Genomic DNA, 22526 nt, shown 5'->3' with positions numbered 1-22526 from the left:
TCCCTGCTCAAGCAGGACCATATATATAGCAACATACAGCATGTTGCCCAGGACCCTGTCCAGACATGTTTTGAGCATCTCCAAAGTGGGAGACTACAACCTCCCTGGGCAGCAGGCACCAATGCTCAGCTGCCACAGGAAAAAAAAGTTCCAAATGTTCAGACAGAACCTCTCATGTGTCAGTTTGTATCCACTGCCTCTATTCCTGTCACTGGTTACCAGTGAAGAGAACCTGGCTCTGTCTTTGCAGCCCCCCCTTCAGGTAGTTATATACATCAATGAGATCCCCCTTGACCTTCTTCTCTCCAGGCTGAACAGCCCCAGCTCCCTGAGCCTTCCCTCACAGAGAAATGCTCCCCTCGCCATCTCAGAGACCCTCTGCTTGACTCTCTCCTGTAGCTCAGGTACTGGGGAGCCCAGCACTGGACACAGTTCTCCAGATGTGGCCTCACCAGTACTGATTAGAGTGGAAGGATCATCACCCTTGACAAGCTGGCAACACACTACCTAATTCAGCCCAGGACACCATTCACCTTCCTTGTCACTAGAGCACATTGCTGGCCCATGGTCAGCTTGGTGTCCAACAGAAACCCCAGGGCCTTTGCTGCAAAGCTGCTGTCCAGCTGGGCAGCCCCCCAGCATGTACTGGTGCACGGGGTTGTTCCTCTCCAGGTGCAGTACTTTGCACATCCCTTTGTTGAAGTTCATGAGGTTTCTGTCAGCCCATTTCTCAAGCCTCTCCAGGTCGTACTGGAAGGCAGCACAACACAGCCCTGATATATCAACCACTCCTAGTTTTGTGTCAGTGGCAAACAGGACACACCATCATCCAAATGAATACATTAAAACCAAAGACATCATTCCACAGATGATGATTTCACTAGCAAAGTGTACCACAAGGAATAGCCTAAAGGAACAAATTTGCATTTAACTTCAGGACAAAGAGGACAATGTACAGTTCTGACACTGAAATAGTTCTGACTTGTATATGGAAATGAATACAGAAATGTGTAAAAAATAATTATGTCTAGGAAAATACATATATATTCCATATATATTTTTTTAATATAGATAAGTTAAAAAAAAAAAAAAAGTAAATGGCATCAGGGAAATGTGCCCATCAGCCCACATCCAGCTTTAGATATCTGTATCTCATTCAGTTTATCTCTTCCCAGTTTAGTATCTTCTTATGCCTATCACCAATTCCCTGGCATATTTTATTTCTAGCACAATAGGCAAAGGGAAGTTATTAAATAAAATTGAGTTAATATTGTTAAACAACTTTATTTGAATATTGATGCAGTACTCGTGAAAAATTAGTTTCAGGCTTAAAGGTAAATTCTGTTTTGTAACTTCTTCTGGTGAAAGAAGGATTAGTAAATTCCTGCTTCAGAAAACTGATGCTGCTTTTCAGGAAATTGTTACGGTTGTGTGATGAGGAAAAATAGTGTTAAACCTGAAACTAAGTTTTAATATCATATGAATCTAATTTTTCTGGCACTCATGTCTTAAAGAATGCTGGAAAAAAATAAAGCATCTTCTGAAAATGCCTCAGAATATCCTGGAAGCTTTATAATCCATATGGTTTATTTTTCCTAACTCAACAAACCCTTCCTATCCTTCTTCCTGGGAGAATAAAAGTAACAGCAATTTCTTTTTTTTTTTTTTTCCCTATTAACTACACTAATTTCTTTATAAAAGATAATATATCTTCAGCTGATCACAAAGCAAAAATAAGGAGGTCTTATCTAAAGCAATTCCTGAGCAATCAACATGCAATATTCAGGCTATTCATCACAGCCCCCAAACACAGGAAGAATTTGTTTTTACTGAGACACAAACACTGAGTTAATGACAGGGGTTTGAAAAGAAGGTACGAAAGAGACATGAAAAAATCACCCTAAACTAAAAAAAGATCACCTCTGAATAATTCTTAAGCTAAATTTTCTACAAAAATTGAGCAATGTTTTTTAAAGCTTATTAAGAAGGTTTGCATTCCACGTTTCTTAAAAGAAAGGGCTTCTACATAAATTTAAAGAGGATGATTACACAAGCTCTTCAGAAGTTAAGGTGCAGAAATTGGAAAAACCTGGGATCCAATGAAATTTCAAGAGAAGCCAAAACAGAAGATGCTGTCACACAGCTACTGTCAATGATGTACCTGCTACCACCATGAAGAGCAACACTGCTGACTTGAGAGTCACCACCCAGGTCAGCAGCTGGGGAAAGGCATTTGGATTCCTGACATAGAAAATACCTGAGAATAAGGAAATAATTTCCTTTTGTTGTCTGGTTACACAGCCCACCACAATGAGTTTTAGATTCAGGACTGGCACTGTATCAATTATTATTATGACAATTATTCTTATTAATAGAATAACACTAATAAGTGTCCACGTTTAACACCAGTTGCTTGTGTGAAAGGGGAACTTTTTAAGGAGAATGGAGGGAAAGTAAGTGAGAAATGAGAACAGAAAAAGGCTTATTTGACAGCAGGAAAACAATAAAGACAGCTGTTATGAGATAAAATAGTTTCAGACCACAGATAACTAGGAACAGGAAAAAAGCCTACCCTCCTAGCAGGCACACAAACATGACTTGATTTCTTCATAACAGTTTAGCATATAATAACTATCAGATTAGAAAAAGTAAATACGTAACTACAAGCAGTATAATGATGCTTAAACCAGAACAATTACTAATATTTTAGTTTTAGAGACAAAGGACTATTCAAAGGAAAACAATACAATCAAAGAGGGTATTTTTTTACACTAAACTTCTACCAACTTCTGCCCAGAAGATTAAAGAGACTTTCATTTTGGAAGACAAAATGACTGAAGAAGACAGAAAATCCTCTTGTTATTTCTGCTTCTGAATAATAGAATGCCTCACTGGGGGAAATAGTGCATACAGAAATATGGGGCCCTATTATTAGAGAAATCTGGAATCAGAACACAGAATTTAAATTGGTTAAACAGCTTTGAAAATTTCCTTGATGACTATGAGGTGCCAACAGATCACTGACTACTTTGCAAGATCAAACTCAATGATACAAATGTCTTTACACTTCAAGTATCTGAAATAGTAATAAAATTACAGCTCTAATTACACTTAAAATCCTAAGATTTTGGGGTTTTTTTTTTGTAATATACCTCCCACAGTTATATAAAAATATTATCTATGTTCTTGATCTCAAAGAAATTTGGTCCAGTTGAAAACTCTTCAGAGGGTATTTTATATGCATTTTATCCCAGCTATCTGAGCAGAAAGAAGGGTGAGACAGAGCAAGAGTTTACACCGTCAGGCAGCAATACTGTCAACACACAAGAAAATCAAAGTAGACAAGGACATAAGAAGAATGTTTTGTCTGAAAGTAATATTTGGTACAAACACCATGCTCCTAGTTTATCAAGCACTTTCTCCAAAGCTGCAGTTTTACTAACCTCAAAAATTTAATCCCACATTTATATAATTTAATAGTTAAAATGCAATTGATTTCTAAAATATTTGATTTAAAAACTGCAATCAAATCATAATACTTCATGTCAATCTTCATAATACTTTTTTATATTTCCATGTTTTTCCTTCAGTTGCAAAAACTATAAACCCAAGAAGATAATTAAAAATATATCACACATTGTTTAACCAAGTAACATTCCATAGACTCATTTAATCTTCTCCTTTATGCACGTGATGAATGAAATGAAGATTAATCTCTTTTAGTAAGAGATGGATGCTCACCTCCATGAGAAAGACACAGGAAGTACTTCTAGCACACCTCCTGAAACATGGTCATTCAGCATACACACAAGCATGGAGGATATCTAAGGAACATTTTAGCTCACGATAAATAACCCATTAGTTGCTATAATTTGGCATCCTTCAGAACCTTTCATACGGAGACCAAAGTGTGCCCTTAACTAACAAAACACACAGAACTAAAGTAAAACCATACAGAACACTTACCTGATTTTGACATGATGACCAAAAGCTGAGCTTCAATATTACTTGAAGGAAAAGCAGAAAAACCTTCAAGGAACTAATACAGCTTATGAAAATAAATGGCAAACTCACATCTTGCATGAGTAATGCAAAGTACATTAAGCTAATGGAGTCATGCCTTGAAATCCTAGTAGCAATTTTGATTAACTTTTGGGCTATTTTATTTCACTGATAGGAGGGTAAAGAAAAAAGTTATGTTTATCTGATTAATAAGCGTTTGCTGAGCATCTTCTCAGACTTCTGGAATTTTTACTTAAAAGAAATAGTTTAACTAAGCTTATGTATATCCTGGTGGACAGAGTTACCTTCGGTCAGGGGTTAATCAAATATTATTGCTTACAGCCGTGGGATATTTGGCAGTTAACTCCCAGAAATGTCTGAGGCCTTAAAAAAGCACAAGGGCAATACAACTGTTAAAAATATATAAATAAAATGGACATCCTTCCAGGGAATACATAACACAATGCATCTGCCAAAGGTCACATGAGTGTTTCACGGTTTCAAACGGAAGATATAAAAATTCATGTCTAGTGCATTTCCTAACTGAATTCTAATAATGAAAAATGTCAAACAAATCAAGTTTAAAAGCATGCCACAAACTTCACAACAACAGCATAACAATGTACTTTTCTTTTTATGTTAGTGACAACTGTAGTCTGTCTCGGGTAAAACAAGGTTCATTTAAGCTTTTCCTCAGATCCAATATCCATTTTAACATTCATGGAAAGCATGTTTGCTTCACACAAAGACAGAGCAAAGTGTACCTGCACCGACATCGTAACTGGGGTGGGGGGAACCACCACCAGAACAAAAAGTACCAGGAGAAACTGAGAAAAGGAGTGAAAGCTCTTTCTTTATCAGCAGCATAACACAGCTCTCTCTTCTTTGATAGCAGACTTCTTTCCAGCACATACTAAATCATGTTTTCATGTTGACTTGGATACATTTTTGACTTACAACAGATATATTCTTGACATAATGGGATTACAGTAGATTAAAAAAATCATAGGTTTCTATGTAAATGTTGTGGTCTGACAATAAATCACCCAATATACCCAGCCATGGACTCAGTTGCAGAGGACACAAATCCACAAAGCTCTCCAAAACTAATGGTGATTCTGTGAAGCAAATTATGGTGGGGCTATTGTGTGAGTCCATAAATGGGTAATCTCTCCACAACACAGAACAGAATGATTTAAGGGAAGGATACAAAACTCAAAAATGAATCGTCTGCAACTACTCCTCTCAAGTAGATACTACATATGTATTTTCTCTTCTGCTTTCACCCCACCCCACCCTCTTTAATGCACTTGAAGAATAAAAGAGTGCCACTTCAGAATGACCTATTCCTTATGCTTGATTAGTATGTGGAGCCACCCTTACTTCCCCAATGAACGTCTTCAGGCAATATAATCCTTTTAATTTCCTCCATTCCTTCACAATAACAGGAAAGAGCCTATTCATAACAGGATATGAAATAAAATCAAAGATAAACAATAACTGATATTTCTAAAGTCATCAGTAGTACCCAGATGCCGCGAACTCTCAGAAGACGAGCATCCAAACATCTAGATGACTCAAAAAATCCTACTTAGCTATGATCTGTGACTTATAGAATTTTAGAAGTGGGAAATGTATGCATGAAGAAAGGGGCAGGACACCAGCAGTTATCAATAAAAATATTCATTTGGTTGGAGGAAAAAAAAAAAAGGGTGGGAAAGAAGAGTTTCATCTCATATTTTCTTGATTAAATAATAACTTTGTGAACTTCAGTTAACCTGCTTAATAATAAAATGTCATTCAAATTATCTCTGCCTTTTACAGAAACAATATTAATGTTCAGCTTCTGAGGTCAAGAAAAACATTCTGCTTAACAATGTGCTCGGGTCAAGGAAACAACCTTGCTATTGAAACTTCAAACCAATCAGTTATATTCTACCTAGAGTGGCATACTGAACATGAAAGTTTATTTTACCTACATGATTAAACCAGAAACAATTGGCAGGAAATACTGATTGCTTCCTAAAATATTTCAAAGGACTAAGGCTGCAATGATATTATTAGTCAAAACAAATTTGGTGTTGTCTTTAAAGAATTGTGAATACTCCTAAACCAAAGACAAAACATTTCAGCAACTTCCCAAACAGAGGGTTGTAGCAATTTATCAATTCCCTGTACAGCAGAGCAAAATAGTCAATTCAATTAAAGATCTTGTACTAGACCAACGGTATTATCGTTTCCTGTGGAGCAAAGGACTTGAAGTGTCAACAATCTGGTAACGAAGGAAGAGTCAATTGGTTAAACACCAATTTCACTTGTTTTTAAAATGTTCACACAAAACTTACAAAGCTTAAAACTGGACCGGTTTAATCCTCCTTTTCTGAAGCCCATTAACTGCACTCTGATAATCACTGTTTAGTTCCATGAAACATTTTTTTTAAAAAAAATTTTGAATTATTGATGCTTCTTAACAACTTCAGAGATAATTGGAAACTCTACTCCCCACTACCATTTTCCTTCTACAATTCCAAAGAATGACTACTAAGGCACCTGCTTGTCATACCATGGGAAGGATGATTTCATTCCTTTATCAAGATGACACCAATGGAGTCACTTCACTTTTGTTGTTACAGATTATTCACATCAGAAATGAAAAAAACATGGAATATCGAAAAACGAAAATTACATAACAGAAAATGTAATAAAAGTGCAGCAAGTACAGCAGATGGAACATGTCTGCTTCCCCAAAGGGGAATCAAACCGATCCAAATAGATGGTTATACAATTTCTTTTTAAAACCTCTTCATTTTAGAGATTTCAGAAACTACCTGTGCCATCTTTCCTTTTAGCATGTCTAAACTAAATACCTTTTACTGATATTTAGGCCCATTTCTTCCTCTAGCCCTCTTTCTCCATCTCCTTCCCCCACCATTAGTCAGACATCTTTAGTCGCTTGACCACAGTATCACCCTTTAAATCTTTCTTTCATGGGATTAACAAGCTAAATTATTTCAGTCCTTCATCCAATCATCCTTTTCCTGGACCGCTTTGCAATTTTTACTAGCCTCTGAACGCTCAACTTGAAAACAGAAAAAGCTGAGGAAAGCAAAAGGACTGCTTTTCAAGTTTCACTTAAAACACTGTTCTTCAAGGTAGCTAATCCTGGTTTATGTCTTTGTATTCATTTTCATTTTGTTCTCTTTGTACCCCAAGTTACTGTTTGAACAATATTAACACAAAAAGTGTCAGCTTAGCAATAGAATTTTATAAGTATAATATTTTTAGTATGATCATTTAAATAACAACTTGCTTTTACTACACTGTAAGTTTAAAAAGCCTTTAAAACTCTCATTAATATTACATATCATTAACAAAAAATGAGTCTCTTACCCTCTACAAACTCTAGAAATGTTATTGCAATGATGTACAATTTACCATTAAACTTCTTCCTACAGAAAACAAAATTAACCTTAGGACACCTGCTATCATATTGTTAGTAAATTGTTACTACTGCATCTTGTATATTTATGAATTTAAATTGAAAATACCAAAACAAAAATATTCCTTCCTCCATAACTTGCTTGATTTCACCATACAGAATGAGGTTAAACAAAAGTAATGTGTAAATAACAGGAAAATCAGTTTAAAAAATATGCTGGAATTTAAGCAATAGGGTATTTCATAAAAGTTCACAGAAAAAGCAATTCATTCATGTGAGTGCAACCCCAGTAACTCAGGATTCACACTAATGGAAAGAGCAAGTAGGTGGATTTGAACATAAACTGATGGTTTAATATCACAGTATCATGCAGTTTATCACTGTGAATGATAAACTACGTGAAAGCATCCCATAGGTGAAACTGTGGTCTGAGTATTTGTAAATTCAGGAGTATAAATTCACACTGCTACTTGTATGATAAGGTGTCTGTCCATTGCAATTACAAAGTATTTTCACTGATTGCTTTAAAAGATCTGTCATACTAGAATATAATTTGAACTTGTCACCTCAAATGAGAAAATAAAAACAGCTTATTATTTTGTGGGATGGGGGGAGGGTGTGTGCTAACTTTTTTTTTTCCTATTTTTCTTCTTTTTAAATTAGAGGTCCTGGCTTTTACCACTCGTTACAACAACAGGTGTAGAATGAGCGACTTCCTCAAACCACACCATCTGAACACAGAGAAACACCAATGTAATATGAGGCATCTTCACGAAATAACAAAAATTGTAATGATAACAATGGTATTACACAATTTAATCTTCTAACTGCAAAATGATGTCTTGACAGACTAATGTACACTGTGCACTGTCACTCTATTCAAAGATGGATTTAAACTGAGGGTGAAGAACCATTAGGGTGGCTAGGAGGGGAAAAGAAAATTAATCTTATCAAAGGCAAAAAATTGAGCTTGCTTAGCTGGGTAAGGCTAATAGGGAATGATAGGCTGATAGGGAATATGATTGCTGTGTATAAATACACAAAAGGGGATAAACACCAAGAAGAATGAAAAGCTACTGATGTCATAGAAAATAGCCACACAAAACAAATATGTATAAACTGAATTACTACATTCGTGGAAATAAAGGAGCTTTGTGAAAATGTTTTATGTTCAAATAGTGAGGAAATCAGCTTTTTAATACTGATGTATGAGTTTATGAAAACATTTTGTTCAGCCTGGAGAAGAGGAGGCTCCGGAGGGACCTTATAGCGACCTTCCAGTACCTGAGAGGGGCCCACAGGAGAGCAGGGGAGGGACTACTCACAAGGGTTTGGAGTGACAGGACGAGGGGTAATGGCTTTAAGCTAGAAAAGGGGAGATTTGGGCTAGACATTAGGAAAAAGTTCTTCAGTATGAGGGTGACAGACCACTGGAATAGGATGCCCAGAGAGGTGATGGAGGCCCCATCCCTGGAGGAGACATTCAAGATCAGGCTGGATGAAGCTTTGAGTAGCTTGATCTAGTTGGAGATGTCCCTGCTTGTAGCAGGGGGGGTTGGACTAGATGACCTTTGGAGGTCCCTTCCAGCCCAGATATTCTATGATTCTATGATGTGCTTATACATCAGGTAATAACATCCTGAAAATATAAAAGGTTCCTGTCAGCCCTAAGTCTGTATTACCAAGATGTTAGAAGACCGCTGTAATGTTCCAAGTGTATTTGCAAAACTTGGAGTCCAGCACATAAAACTTGTATCCTCTCACTTTTTGTAAATTACTGTATACATCAGCAGTTAGTATAAAATAAGTAAAATTAATTTTATTTAAAAGATTAGTGGAATAAAATGTTGGATAGAATAATATTTATTATGCATGAAAACCAAAGACTGAAATGTTACTGAACGCTTCTCTTCCAAACTCACTTCAACACATAATTTGAGACATTGGTCAAGCCAAAATAATTAACAAGGTAGATAGCACATAAGAGCCAAAATAAGACCAGATAAGGTCTTTGACCAAAGGATTGTCAAAAGAACAGGGTAATTATAACCATGTTCAATATGTTTTTTATGTATCCCTTATTTATATGGACTCCAAGTTCCAAAGGAAGTGCACATAAAGAGATGAATATCAGTCTTTACAATGAAACAAAGGCAAGATCCAAGCATATCAGACTAGTGTAATTTTTCCAGCTCCTCAGGATCCTTCTTCTAGTTAGAATGGCGAAATGAATTGATTACTTTTAAAATAATTCAGCTGCAATTGATTTTTGTACCATCACTAGCCTTACCACAGATGACTACAGCGTTTAAAAAGGATTTTCAAAATAAACGAAGTTCTGTGGTTAACACCTATAGAATATAAATGAAGTGTTATTAGTCTAGGAAAAAAGCAAAACAAAACACAAACAAGCAGAAAAAATCCAAAACTCAAAACAAACAAGGGCCACAACAACAAACAAACAAAAAAAAAACCCCAAATCTACAGTGCAATAATTTCACAGAAAATGCATTATCAGCTTACAGTAGTTAACACAGGTATGATGTGAATTAAATAGCTTGTTGCTTTTTCTAACTCCTAAAGCGAAGACAACAGCTAAAGAAAAATCTGTTCTTACTGATGCACATGGGACTCCACCACAAGAGTGTTGATATACCTGTTACTTAGGGCAGAACACATATCTTTTGTTGTATGCTCACTGACGAGCTGACACAAGCACTTCAAAGAATGCCACCGAATGCCCTTACTTCAGCATGGAGGCAGCATACAGTTACACCATGCTTATGTTAATGAAAGTTGCAAGAATACATCCCCAGTGAGAATGAAGAGCCAAGAAGTTTCCTTTAACCCTTTTGAATATACATGTTATGAATATTTCCTCCACTGACACCTCACCACCAACTCTGCAAAGTGTAACAGTAACAATAAAACAAATTGTAAAGCCTCCACCCTTACGTTTCAGTTTAAATGCTGATCTGCACCATTTCCCCTTTTTTTATCCATGCTGCCAGTGAAGAGATGTACTTCATCTTTGTTCTTCCCAACCTCTAGTGTGTACACACAAGCACTGACAAATTTGAAATACAGGAGTGTATATTTAAAATAATCATATGCCAGAAAGGTGAACGTCCCCCCGATTTTAATAAGGATAATGATTAAGCTATACAGGAAAGGTATCAGTTTAAAAGAAAGATTAAATTGAAAAGGTCCTTCATATGCTGTGCTCTGCACAATGGATGTAGCTTGCAACTACAAGTAGTACAAAGTCCCCTCTGAGGTAAGAGTTACAAATTTCCCCCCTGTTTCTTTGAAAGAAACATCTGATCAGATCACTTTCTAGAACTACATGTCAATTTAACTCTGCAGGCATAATAAGCAATCTGTGGTCTTGAAAGAAAGCACTCCCTGGGACAGGAACTCCAAAAGGGAAAAAAATTAAGATCTGACAGGATAAAAATTTAAAACTACATTTATCTCAGAAAATACCATTCACACATTTTTCTTTTATGATGATTACAATTAGTGTCTACAAAAGCCACATCTCATTCTGTCTTAAGGAGACTATCCAGATGCCATTTAAGTAATTTTTTTCTTTTCAAGAAGGCAGATATAAATACTGAGCTCTAAAGGCCTAACAGCTGGATAAACACCAAAATGAACTATCTTGTATTTATATTACACAACTTATAATTTAAAATAATTACCTTAAGATTTATAATAATTTTCATTATTTTAAAATCTCTGGGGCTTGAGGGACTTTCAAGGAGAATGCACTGAATTGCACTGAGTTCCTGGGACTGATCTTAATGTCTTCTGTAAATTCATTGAACTCACATTTTACCACATAATAACACACCTATAACTTACATCATCTTACAGAGAGGGCAAAGAAGGGATCTTATTGCTGTCTCTGACTACCTAATGTGTGGGTTGCAGAGAAAATAAAGTCACAATCTTCTCAGAGAAGCACAGAAAGAGCATTAGGTACAATGGACATAAATTGCAACATGAGATACAAGGAAAAATGACTGGATAAGGATCAGAGCAATCCTATCTAACATTGAGGCTGGCCCTGCTCTGAGGAGGGACTCAGACTGGAGACCTTGAAACATCTTCCAACACAAACTGTTCTGTGCTTCTCAGACTCAGAACTTCTGTATCTACAACAACTGAATTTTGTGCTATACCAATATCAATTTAATGAAGAAACCCAATATTAAACACTTCCTTTAGAGATAATTAATACAAAAACTTTGTTATCAGTGAAAATTAGTCATCTCCATAAAACTCTCATATGTAAATAGCAGAGAATTTCTCAGACACTACCACTGGGAATAAATCAAAAATACAATTGTCTTGAATGAAATCAATTCAGAGCCTGCAAAAGATGGTATTATGAGACGAAGGAGTAATGATGATTCTATATACACATCAACAGCTTTTATTTCGCTCATTTGAGAGTATCTGACAGCTTGAATGGTTTTTCCCTACCTGGACTGCTAGTTAACATGGCAATTTTAACAAGACTGCAATCTGTAACAATGTCAGTCTTGTGTATTTTTCTTGTCACAATAATAATAAAAGGAAAAGACAAGAAAGTAAAATGAGGACATCATAAAATGAGAAGAAAAAAGGAAGAAAAGAAAGGCAGAAGATTCACCTTGCCCCAGTTCTGTATAAGATAAATAATGTGGGAATAAAATAGTAAAATTTTTTGAGCATATTGGTGTAAAAATTCATTTTACCAACTTTAAGAACATGTGTTCAAAACAAGTATTCTACAACCAGCAGTTCTCACACATTTTCATAGATCACTACTCTCCAATTCACACCCGCATAGACTATCTCCTAACCCATTCCCAACAACATAGCTAGGAACATAATACAAGTAATAGAACTTCTACTCCTGGATATTTTCCAATTTATACATACAAAGAGATTGCATTAATCCTTCTGGCAAAAGTTCCACTTTGAGAAACTAGAATAATACAAATTCAACATGGCACATATTAAACTTTAACTAATGTGAAATGTAATTGCAAATAGAGATTTGCATTTCTACAAATGTGTTTATAATGCAAGGCACAGCAAGAGTCTTGGATCATTGTTTTCTAGTGTTACTTAAAGCTTTTGTCAATAACTGGCAAGAAAACAATATCATTATTAATATATTTTTATTTGGCATGCTGAGGGAAGAAAGTGAAAATAATAGGTAACTTTTACCAAGACATTTTTCAGGAGGATAAGAGCAAGGTAAAAGTAATAAAAACTGCCTTTGATAGCATAAATGTGGAATCAAAGAATGAAGATCATTCTCAAGGCTGCTATTCTGGACTTTGTGACACTGAAAAACATTTGAGCTTATGGTAGATAATCATTAAATTCCAAATGCTGTGATGAAAGGGCTACAGTAACCCTGAGCATATAGAGGAAAACACTGAATGTGGTGAAAAGGGTGGATGGGAGTCATGAGAAGAAAGAGCAGGAAAGGTGGTGCTAAGGTTGCTCCACTTCCTTCAGCAGCCCAGCGTGGCCCGTGGGGGAGCTGCTGAAAGCACCCTTTTTCTGCCCCCTCAAGCACATCATTAACTCTGCATCTGAAACAGATGTAAATCATGCTTGGAAAAGCATATGCAGTTCTGGCATCCATAATTCCCAAGGGATACTGAAATACTGGAGGGTTCAGAGAAAAGCCACAGGAATGACGGCAAGAGTGGAAAAAGCTGAAGAAAAGGTGATGGTGTACATTGCATTAATGATAACAGAACGTCCTCTATAGGAGGAAGTTCTTCTTTCCAGAATAAAATTGTATTTCAACTCTAGCCCACCAAAAGGTACACTTACCATGAATCACACATTTTTAAACAGTGGCAATAATTAACCATCAGAACTATCTAGCAGGAGTCTAGTGTGTATCTCATTTAGAGAAATACTTAAGCCAAGACTAGGTTGTTTGGTTGGTTGGTTGTTTTTTAAATATATGGTCTATTTCAAACAGCAATTAATTTGTGAAAGCCTATCCTTTAGTTTATGTCTCATTTCAGATTATATGAACACAGCAGCCCCTTCTGGAATTATCATCTACAAAATATAACACCAAGGTAGCAATGAAATAAGTGCTTACATGAAAAAGTAATGACAAGGGACTAATGTACCTAAAGCCAGATTTTTTATAAAAACAGATGACCTGCAAGGTCTCCAGTGTCTTGTTTAATACATTTATCTGGCTATCTATGCCTGATAGTAGAATGTTTGTCTAATACAGATCAAGCAGGTTTTTTGTTTTGTTGCTTTCCTGTTTCTTCTAAAGATATGTAATTAGCTTCCTGATAATAAAGAGTTTGAGAGATTTATTTTTTTTTTTAAATTACATCATTACCACAATTGAAAGGTCTTCAAAGCATTTCAAAATAAAAACTAACAATCAGCGTTTCATAATGAAAACAGACTCACAGCCCTAGCATGCCTTCACACAGTTTAAAGAAGTGAGCATTCATACTCACTAACAAAGAGCACAGTAGCTCCCCAGTATCTGCCCAATTAACAGTCAAGTTTGCAGGTCTGAGCTGGTCATCTTGCTAAACAAAGAGCTTGTGATTCTGCCCAACTTTGTGCTGCTCTGTGTTCCTCAGGAATTACATCTGTGGACTCTGACTTGCTTACATCTTTACCTTGGTTAGCTCAGCTCAAACCTTACAAGCGCTAGTTAATCCACGAGGAATCACAGCTAGTAATACCTGGCTTGGCAAAAATAGAGGTCTACATGAAATATCTTATCACAGCAAAAATAAGGTTAAGGTTAGAAGAGGTCTCAAAGATCAATACAAGGCAACTATTTTCCATTCTCTAAGGATTGTCTTCTAGCAGCATATATAAAGTGTGTATCTGTCACTGCAACAACTCCTACATATTAGAGTGGCATCAAAAAAATAGTGATTCAGTAAAATAAACTCTCTAGAGCATGAATGTTTGCTTAATCTAAGGTAGGACTCCTCATGCTAAAGATGCTGATGGCACCTTGGCTCACTCCTGAGAATCTTCCTGCAGATAAACAGTCTCAACTTTTGAAGCTTCAGTGCTTTTGGAAAGCTGGGAACTCTGCAAACTCAGCTGTAAGCACCCCTACAGTTTCTAGCTAGTTTGTGGCAGTCTGAGGAATTAAGCTCTAAAGTCCCACATTAAATTCTAGAGCTGTATTTCCAGTTATTGCTGTCAAGTCTATCTAGAGCTGGAAACTAGTGTTTCCAGGGTCACCGCCTCAGAAAGATTTCACCAAGACCTACTTAGCTGGAGGTCAAATCCAGAGTCTTCACTCCATGGGACAAGTGGTCACGTGCTGCTGCTGCAGGACAGTCCTACGATGTAAATGAGCTCTGGTTTCTGTTTTTAGACAGGGGATCCAGTTAGTCCAGATACCAGGTATCTCTGAGTGACAGTTTGGAGCAGCCTGATCAGCAAGAAACACCTGTAACCAGAAGATCTTAGGAAAGCCAAAAGCTACTCCAACTTAAAAACCTTAAATTCCTGTCAGTGTCAGGACCACAGTCATGTTGGTGAGGCTGACAAGACTGTCATCACTACTCAGCAGATGTGGGGTTCCTGAGAAGCCTACTTCACAAACACTTTACACTGGAAATTTTAAGTTGATTTGGGGCCACTGACACTTTATTTATTAAGAAATGTTGAAAAACATGGATGTGGTCCAGTTTGGCACAAGTACGAATTTAAACAAAAGTCCTGCATGTTGTTCATATTTGTCTACAAAATCCTGCTTAGAGAGGGTAACTAAGGTTTCTAGAATAGACAGTTATGATAAATAGTATGAAAATATGTATTCCCTACCACTATCTTCCTATTTCCATTCTGATTCCCTATGAGCCAAACATTTACTTTCAAATTACTCTAGCTGTGTGGGAGCCACTATGTATGACCTTTAAAGGCTTCTGCAGTTCCACAAGGCATAGATGTTTCCTTCAAGAAGAATATTAATCTTTGAAGGGTTTTCTCTTATTAAAAAAACCAAGTTACTCTACCCTGTCATATGTTCCCTCCTCAAGTCCCAGGATGAATAATTGATTTATTTTCCTATAGCTAACCAAAAGTCCTGAACAAATAAAAGACATCTTTGAGCAATATTTTCTATTTCATTTGAAATGTTCCAACTACAATTTACTTAATTAAGTAGATAAGGGAAATAGAAATTAAAGGAAAAAATTCTCAATATCTGCTTGCCAAACATCACAGGGAGATACTTTTTATTATCTTTTCATTAGCAAATACCATATCTATACATCTTTATTGTGTTATACAGCTACCAGTAGATGGGGCCTTGCTCCGTCTGGAAAAGAAAACCTTATACAACTGGCACATCAGTTACAGGAGTTCATATCTCAGACATTCAAATTATACACCAATTAAAACTATGCATCACTGAGGACTAATTACCTCTTAATTAGGTGTTTGGTTCCCTTAAATCATCAGCTGAACTATTAACACTACTTCTGCTTTCTGAGAAACATAACAACTATGTTAAATATTTACACATATTCTTTTGGCTCATAGCAAACCTTTTCTAAGGTGATTTGAAAAAGAAATGTCCCAGGCAGAGTAATAAAATTAACATTTACATTTATTGGAATGGTGTAGAAGTTGGTGCAATGTAGTCAGCAACCTTATTCTGGCACATTTTAAAGCAAACAGCTCCATCATTATTTGTTAAAGAAAAAAGCTATAATCTAATAATCAGAAAACATCTCCTTGCTTTAGCAATACTTCAGGATTCATGAGAAGCATTTTGGAAAATGCTACATTGGATTTGGGTACATTAAGCTTTTTGGGAATATTATACAGTGTTGTCATTTATTATCCACACAATTGGCCTTGCAACTACATGGAAATAAATTATAGATATTATAGATCATCAATTTCTTCAGGGCATGAACCAGTAGGTTTCTGGTATTATATCTAATTACCTCAGAAAGAAAAAAAAGGTAACCATAATTACTTGAACAGTCCACATTCGGGTAGCAATTTTCAACTACTTTATATAATGCAATAATTATACATGTAACAGATATACCTGTAATAATATAACTATGACACCAACTCTTAATAATGGTATTTAACATGTTGAAAAACAGAATAGAGTTTAATTTTAGAATCTAGTACTGAAAGAAATTAATCTTAACCTCCATGCTGCTGTCCCACTGATTTAAATTATAAAATAACTTTGAATTCCTTCACTTACTGCAGTTGGTTTTTTTCTAAAAAAAACTCCAGAGCAAAAAGTCTATTTACACTGAATTTAGAAACATTTTTATCAGATACAACAAAAAATCCTACGCAAGGTATAATTCTGAATTTCCTGACTTTTTTTTTTCAGTTAACCAAAGTAAATGTCTCCACTCTGCCCAGAAAGGTAAAGAGATAAGCCACTTGGGCAGAATATCAAAGCGCAAATGTATGACAAGCAGCCACGTGACCTGTTCACCAAAAGCTCTGTTTCTTTAGATCTACGTTCTTCTACATTCTACTTTTCAGTCATCAGCTAATTCCCCTACTGTCTAATTTAATGCCTACAGTCAATGCATAAAACCTGAGAAAATACTAAATACTATAATTTTCCTTCAAAATCTCCAGTCACATGGTCCTACCTTCCTGGCTTTCAACCCTGAAATTTCAAATCACTTCCTCCAGATACTAGGACAAGTATTACCCAGTGCCTAATCTGAGCACATTAAGCTTAGATTTTGCTTCCAATTCTGCTGAGGATAATTTCCACAAATATATGTTAATTATTATTATCAATCCTGACTTTACACTACTATCAATATCAGCATCCGTATTGAAAATTGAACCCAAGCATAGGCTAACATTTTAGGCTATACCTCAGTCCTGTACTATACTCATCCTGTACTGCTCGATGCCTTCTATTACTGGGGGGTTTTTTTGGCTCCAGAAGAATTTAACGATCCTTGCAGAATTGTAACTAAATGGTAGTTCAGCAAATTTCTCAGGTTTTTGTTTTTGGTACACTGCTTTCAAATCTCTTTTTAAGAGCAATTTTATATTTACTGTAAGAAAACATCAAAGGAATTTTGAAAACTAATGTATCCACTTCATCATCAATACCTGTGCAGTGTGTCAAAAATTACAGTGTCTTCAGACAGAGCTATATGCAGTTACTTAGCAGTCTCTATGAAAATCATTAAGGCACTTAGAAACCAAATCATTCACCATAAATCACAGAGATTAGATTTAGGTAGGCAATCAGTGATGAGAGGAAGTTCTGTACAAACACAGCTACTTGTGGATAAATACACATTTTCCAACCAAAAATTCCAGAAAAATGACCTTTACAAAATTTAGAAAGGTCTTAAATATGAAAGAGTTATATTTCAACAATCTATATTTGTTAATTTAGTAATTAGGTCTGTGCTACTGTTGTAACTTCTAATGGCAACAACTGACAAGTTTTACTTCTTGGAGCTTTTACAGGACATAAGTCATTCATGAATGTTAAAAAACCAAAATGAACTCCAGAAAAAAAGCTGAAATAAATTATGTTACACAGTAAATTTTATTACAAGGTTATATATGCTTCTTGATTTACATTGCACTCCTTCTTCAGTTGCTACAGGCAGGCTATTAACAGAGGAGAGAAAATCAATTCGTGAAACACGAGCCAGTAAACTGAAAGAACACTAGTTTCCCCTTTAAAAAAAAAACCCTTGGAAATTTATATATGAAATAGTTTTGATTATTTGTTGTGCTACATACAAATAAAATGTAAATCTTCACCATAATTCATTATTTTGTTCTGGCATGAAAACTAATATTGGGTGCCAAACATACTTTTCCGCAGAAACAACAGTGCAGGAAAAAAAGGAAACCAACAATATGCTACTAAAGCTTGCAGTAGTTTTGTTTAAGAATAATTAAATTTCTTCTTTCCAACACATTTGGTCACTCTACATGTACACTAATATCATGTCTAACTTTGCTGTAACAACTGTTCTATGCTCTGGAAACATGTTAGGTTAACTATTCTGTGATCAAAAAATTAATAACAAGATTTTTTTGTTGTTGTTGTAAAGTACAAATGTAATTTTTCCAGGCAGCTCTTTGACACTGAGGTTGAACCTTATAATTTAAACTGAGCCTCCCAATTAAAACTCAGACACTTGTGAATCTTTCATTTGCGCTTCAGGGAGGAAAGGAAATAACTAGTAGAACACTTATTATTATCTCCAGATGCAGCTTTAAAACTTATAGAAAATTTTGCTGCTCAGGTACAAGTTAGGATCAGACTTTACAAGTTATAAAGAGATATAGGTGTACTGAAGCAGCTGATCCAGAACCAGGATGCCATTGCTGTCCTCAGGGACAGAGCACATCACCCCAGTAGCCAGGACAGCATTTTAAGGGTATTCGCTTGATTCATATGCACTTTGTACTTTTCAAATATGGGAGCAACTGATGAAATTAAATGAAAGACATCTGTTACCAGCTTCAATGACAAAACTCCCTTGCTATAAAATTAGTTTCCCGAGAGTGAAGAACATGTTGTTACTGCTGTTATTAATATTTGCATAGCTGTCAGAAGCCCAAGCTTTATGATTGCTTACTACTTCAGGGACCACCAACCATTATTTGAGGTTCTGGCTACAGCCTGAGTTAATGCTTTTCAATAAGTGATACAGCCTTCAAATTTCATTACCAGTGGAGTCTGAATTACACCTACTCTGAAAATAAATAAAAATGACCAGAAACAAGTTATGGGTCTTTGCCACATATTCTGTTCAGAAACCTATGGTATTTAATACAACAGCATTTTCTCATGGAGCCCTGTTTAACAGATATATAAGACATGGTACACCTAAAGTGTTGGGACTATCAAAGAGTCAAATAATGATGGTAAACTGGATGATAGATTATGTCCTCTTACTTGGACACTTTAAACCCCTAATAACAAAGATACATTATACCCACTTCCTCTGAAAAGATGTATAAACTACTGTTGCCTATGTAAATCTGGACCACCTAAGTTTAAGCATCTGTATTCATTCCTGTTTTCCAGTCAACTTGGCATTAGAGGAAATGGAGAAAAAGTGTGGTCTAAACTGTTCCAATAATTCAAAAGGAAAATATCCAATATTTGTGTGCCAGCATATAGGTACTACACACTCCTGAGAAAAGCTGGTAGCTGTCCATGTTACAGCCGATAACAGGTCTATTTGTGGAAACAGCTCTAAGCTGAAGATGTCCTATATTACCATCTTCCTAATGATCCCTTATGCAACTAAGTCACATTTCTGCTTCTCTTTTGATGCTGAGGAAGAAGAGATCTTATAGCTAAATAAAATGCTTTTAGCATCAGGAAATTTAAATGCAGTGTTTTCCCTGGGGGTTGCAGAGCTCTCTTACTGACTGAGCATCCAGCAGTGTGCCTGTAGCCATTATGGGCAGAAGAAGGGTGCTGACTAATGGGAACCTAGAGTACAAATTTATAAGGAGAGCAGGACTTCATCTGAAATGGAAAATTTCCTACATAGCTTCTATGATTGGCAAGTAATCCACTGCTATCTAGTGCTGAAGAACTTGTAACCTGAGGTCATTAGGCTCACCAGTCACAAAAAATAAAATAGGTCACTGGGTAGTTGCTGGTGAGGAGTTATCACAGATGAGCACACCTTCAAAGTCAGGAAATCATATTTCAAAAAAGAATATTTTTTGCTAGAATCACTAGGGAATTATTAAGGTGTAGGAAAAACACTCCAAGCTTGCTGAATAGGTAACATGCATAATAAAAGTAGTTGGGGAAGCAACTGTGAGCCATTGATCCCAGTAGACAATCACCTGCTGTTGGAACAGACAGTTTTTCCTTCTAGTCATGAAAATCTTGAAGAGAACTTAATGCAAAAACACAGACAATATAGGTGACTTTGAAAGAAAATGAAACCAAAAGTCCTGTATAATGAGTGCTGTTCCTTCTCCTGTAGAAAATGAAATGGTAAGCGCAGCAACTCCAGCCCCCAAACCTTCCCAATGAAAGACACGAGCAATCTTTGCCCCAGTGCCAGCATAACAGGAGGGTGGTGAAATGAATATTTCGATACAGCTTGAAGTATCAGTTACAGGGGAAGTAAGGTCACTATTCCTGCTTCCTAAGGAACTCATTCTTTATACAACCTATTCTTGACAAGTCACGGTGAGTAGTCTAAGTACAGGAGACGGGTACCCAAATTGTATTTGAAAAATGCGTGATGTGCTGAAGTGAGTATTTAGTCCTCTACAAAAGTGTTATGTAAAAGGCATGTGCCCAATTTCATGTTGCTATCTTACTTATTCCTATGAACAGAGTGCCTTGCAAGGAAGCCACAGTAATTTCCTTAGCTCTAACAGGATTAAATGAAACATTTCAGTACCAGGTTGATATAAAATATCACTACATTTTTAACCAACATGATCTGAGCAATGCAGCATGACTGCATTAGTGGAAATAACTACAGTGCAGACAGCTCGGTGTCTAAGGCCATTTATGCACAGGCCAGCTTCTGTGACACCCAAAGCCCTGTACTATTAGAACACAGAGCTAAGTCTCTAGTCACCACAGAAAGGCAACGATGGCTAATTCAGGAAACTACATTCTAGAGCACTTGAAAATTAATTCAGAGACTAGCAGAGTTTCCCATTCCAAACCCAAACTCATATTCATCACAAACATCTTCACTCTCCTGAAGACTCCTTTCATCAGTGTAACAGTTACATTGTTTTTGTAAGGATTATCATCCTTTAAATGGACTCTAATACAGTAACGGACTGATATCAACCACTTTTGCATACTGTGAAAGTGAAATCTGTTTTTCTAAGAGATGTCCATGTTGAAGATTATATATGTTAGAATTGTGAGCCCATTTTGTACTGGCCTTGGAAACTTCAGCCTCTGGTTATGGATGGACACTAAGGGATGACTAAGGCATAGAAAAGCTTGTGTATTTTTAAAATTTCTTTTATATAGAGAATCGCGAAGTTAACATATAAAACTAAAACTGTTTTCTCTGAAAACCTCCCTGCTCCATTTATCATGTGAGGATTTAATCTATTGCTAGAGCAGCAAATATAAGAATCTATATGGATAATGTGAACTTCAGATACTTCCCTGGAAAAGAACAAATCACAACATAAAAAAGTGGAGAGCTAAATAATAATCCTGATGATTTAGGAAGGCAAACACATAGTACAGTACCAACATCCTTAAACACTTTCCATATTTGGACCTTAGCATTTCTTTTCCACTGCATAAAAGTGAAGTGACTTATCCTCTAGATGGAAGAAGTTTTATGGAAAATTAGCAGGAAAGGAAGGGAATGTAATAATCAGGCACTATCATCTGAGACAGAACTGCCTAGACTCATGAATTTCAATGTGCCTCAGAAATTTAAAAAAAAAAATAAATTAAAAACTGTGTAAATGTGGCAGATAAGGGAAAGTCTGATTAAAAAGAAAAAGGAAAGAAGGGATGTAACCAATGATCAGGGAAACCCTTTATCATACATAAAAACTTGTTAGCATGAAGGTGTTACACTGGAGTAGAAACAGCACAAGAAGGAGCAGCAATCTCTCAACATCTGACAATGTTGTGCATCTCAGAAATACATCAGCTTAATAATGTTTGCCTTACAATGATGATACAGGCACCTTCCAATCTTAAAGGTGAAAGGAGTGTGCAATGCATTTACAGCTTAAATTGCTTCATAGCTTTTTTTCAGGAAGACTGTTTGACAATTCAAGTTGTTCTATACTTAGCCTTAAAAAGTGGGATTGGTGAGTGTAAAAAGTACTCCTAATAGGAGGAGTAGAAAAAACAGTTAACCTTCAGGGGGTTTGTATAAAACAGTACATGCCTAAGTGTTAGTAAGTTGTACAAATTAATTCTTCGACACTGTATAACACATATTTAGAGTTAACATTCATATATGATTAAGAAAGGTCTAGCTTTGTGTAGCACAGGAATAATATTTCTCTGCCAGTTTACTTAGAAGATGACTGCTTTGATCTAGGGGGTTCCTCAGTAGATAACTTC

General features: G+C 36.0%; 1 protein-coding gene across 1 annotated transcript in view; it reads right to left on the bottom strand.

The window, feature by feature from the left end:
- LOC103781232 (attractin-like protein 1) overlaps positions 1 to 22526 on the bottom strand; it is a gene marked incomplete at both ends in the record, with an annotated part of 144874 nt that overhangs the window by 26031 nt on the left and 96317 nt on the right. The gene's annotated exons all lie outside the window — the stretch shown is intronic.

Source organism: Merops nubicus, unplaced genomic scaffold (genome assembly GCF_000691845.1).
Source record: "Merops nubicus isolate BGI_N331 unplaced genomic scaffold, ASM69184v1 scaffold6821, whole genome shotgun sequence".
NCBI classification, from domain to species: Eukaryota; Metazoa; Chordata; class Aves; order Coraciiformes; family Meropidae; genus Merops; species Merops nubicus.
This window is presented reverse-complemented; position numbering and strand designations above follow the sequence as displayed.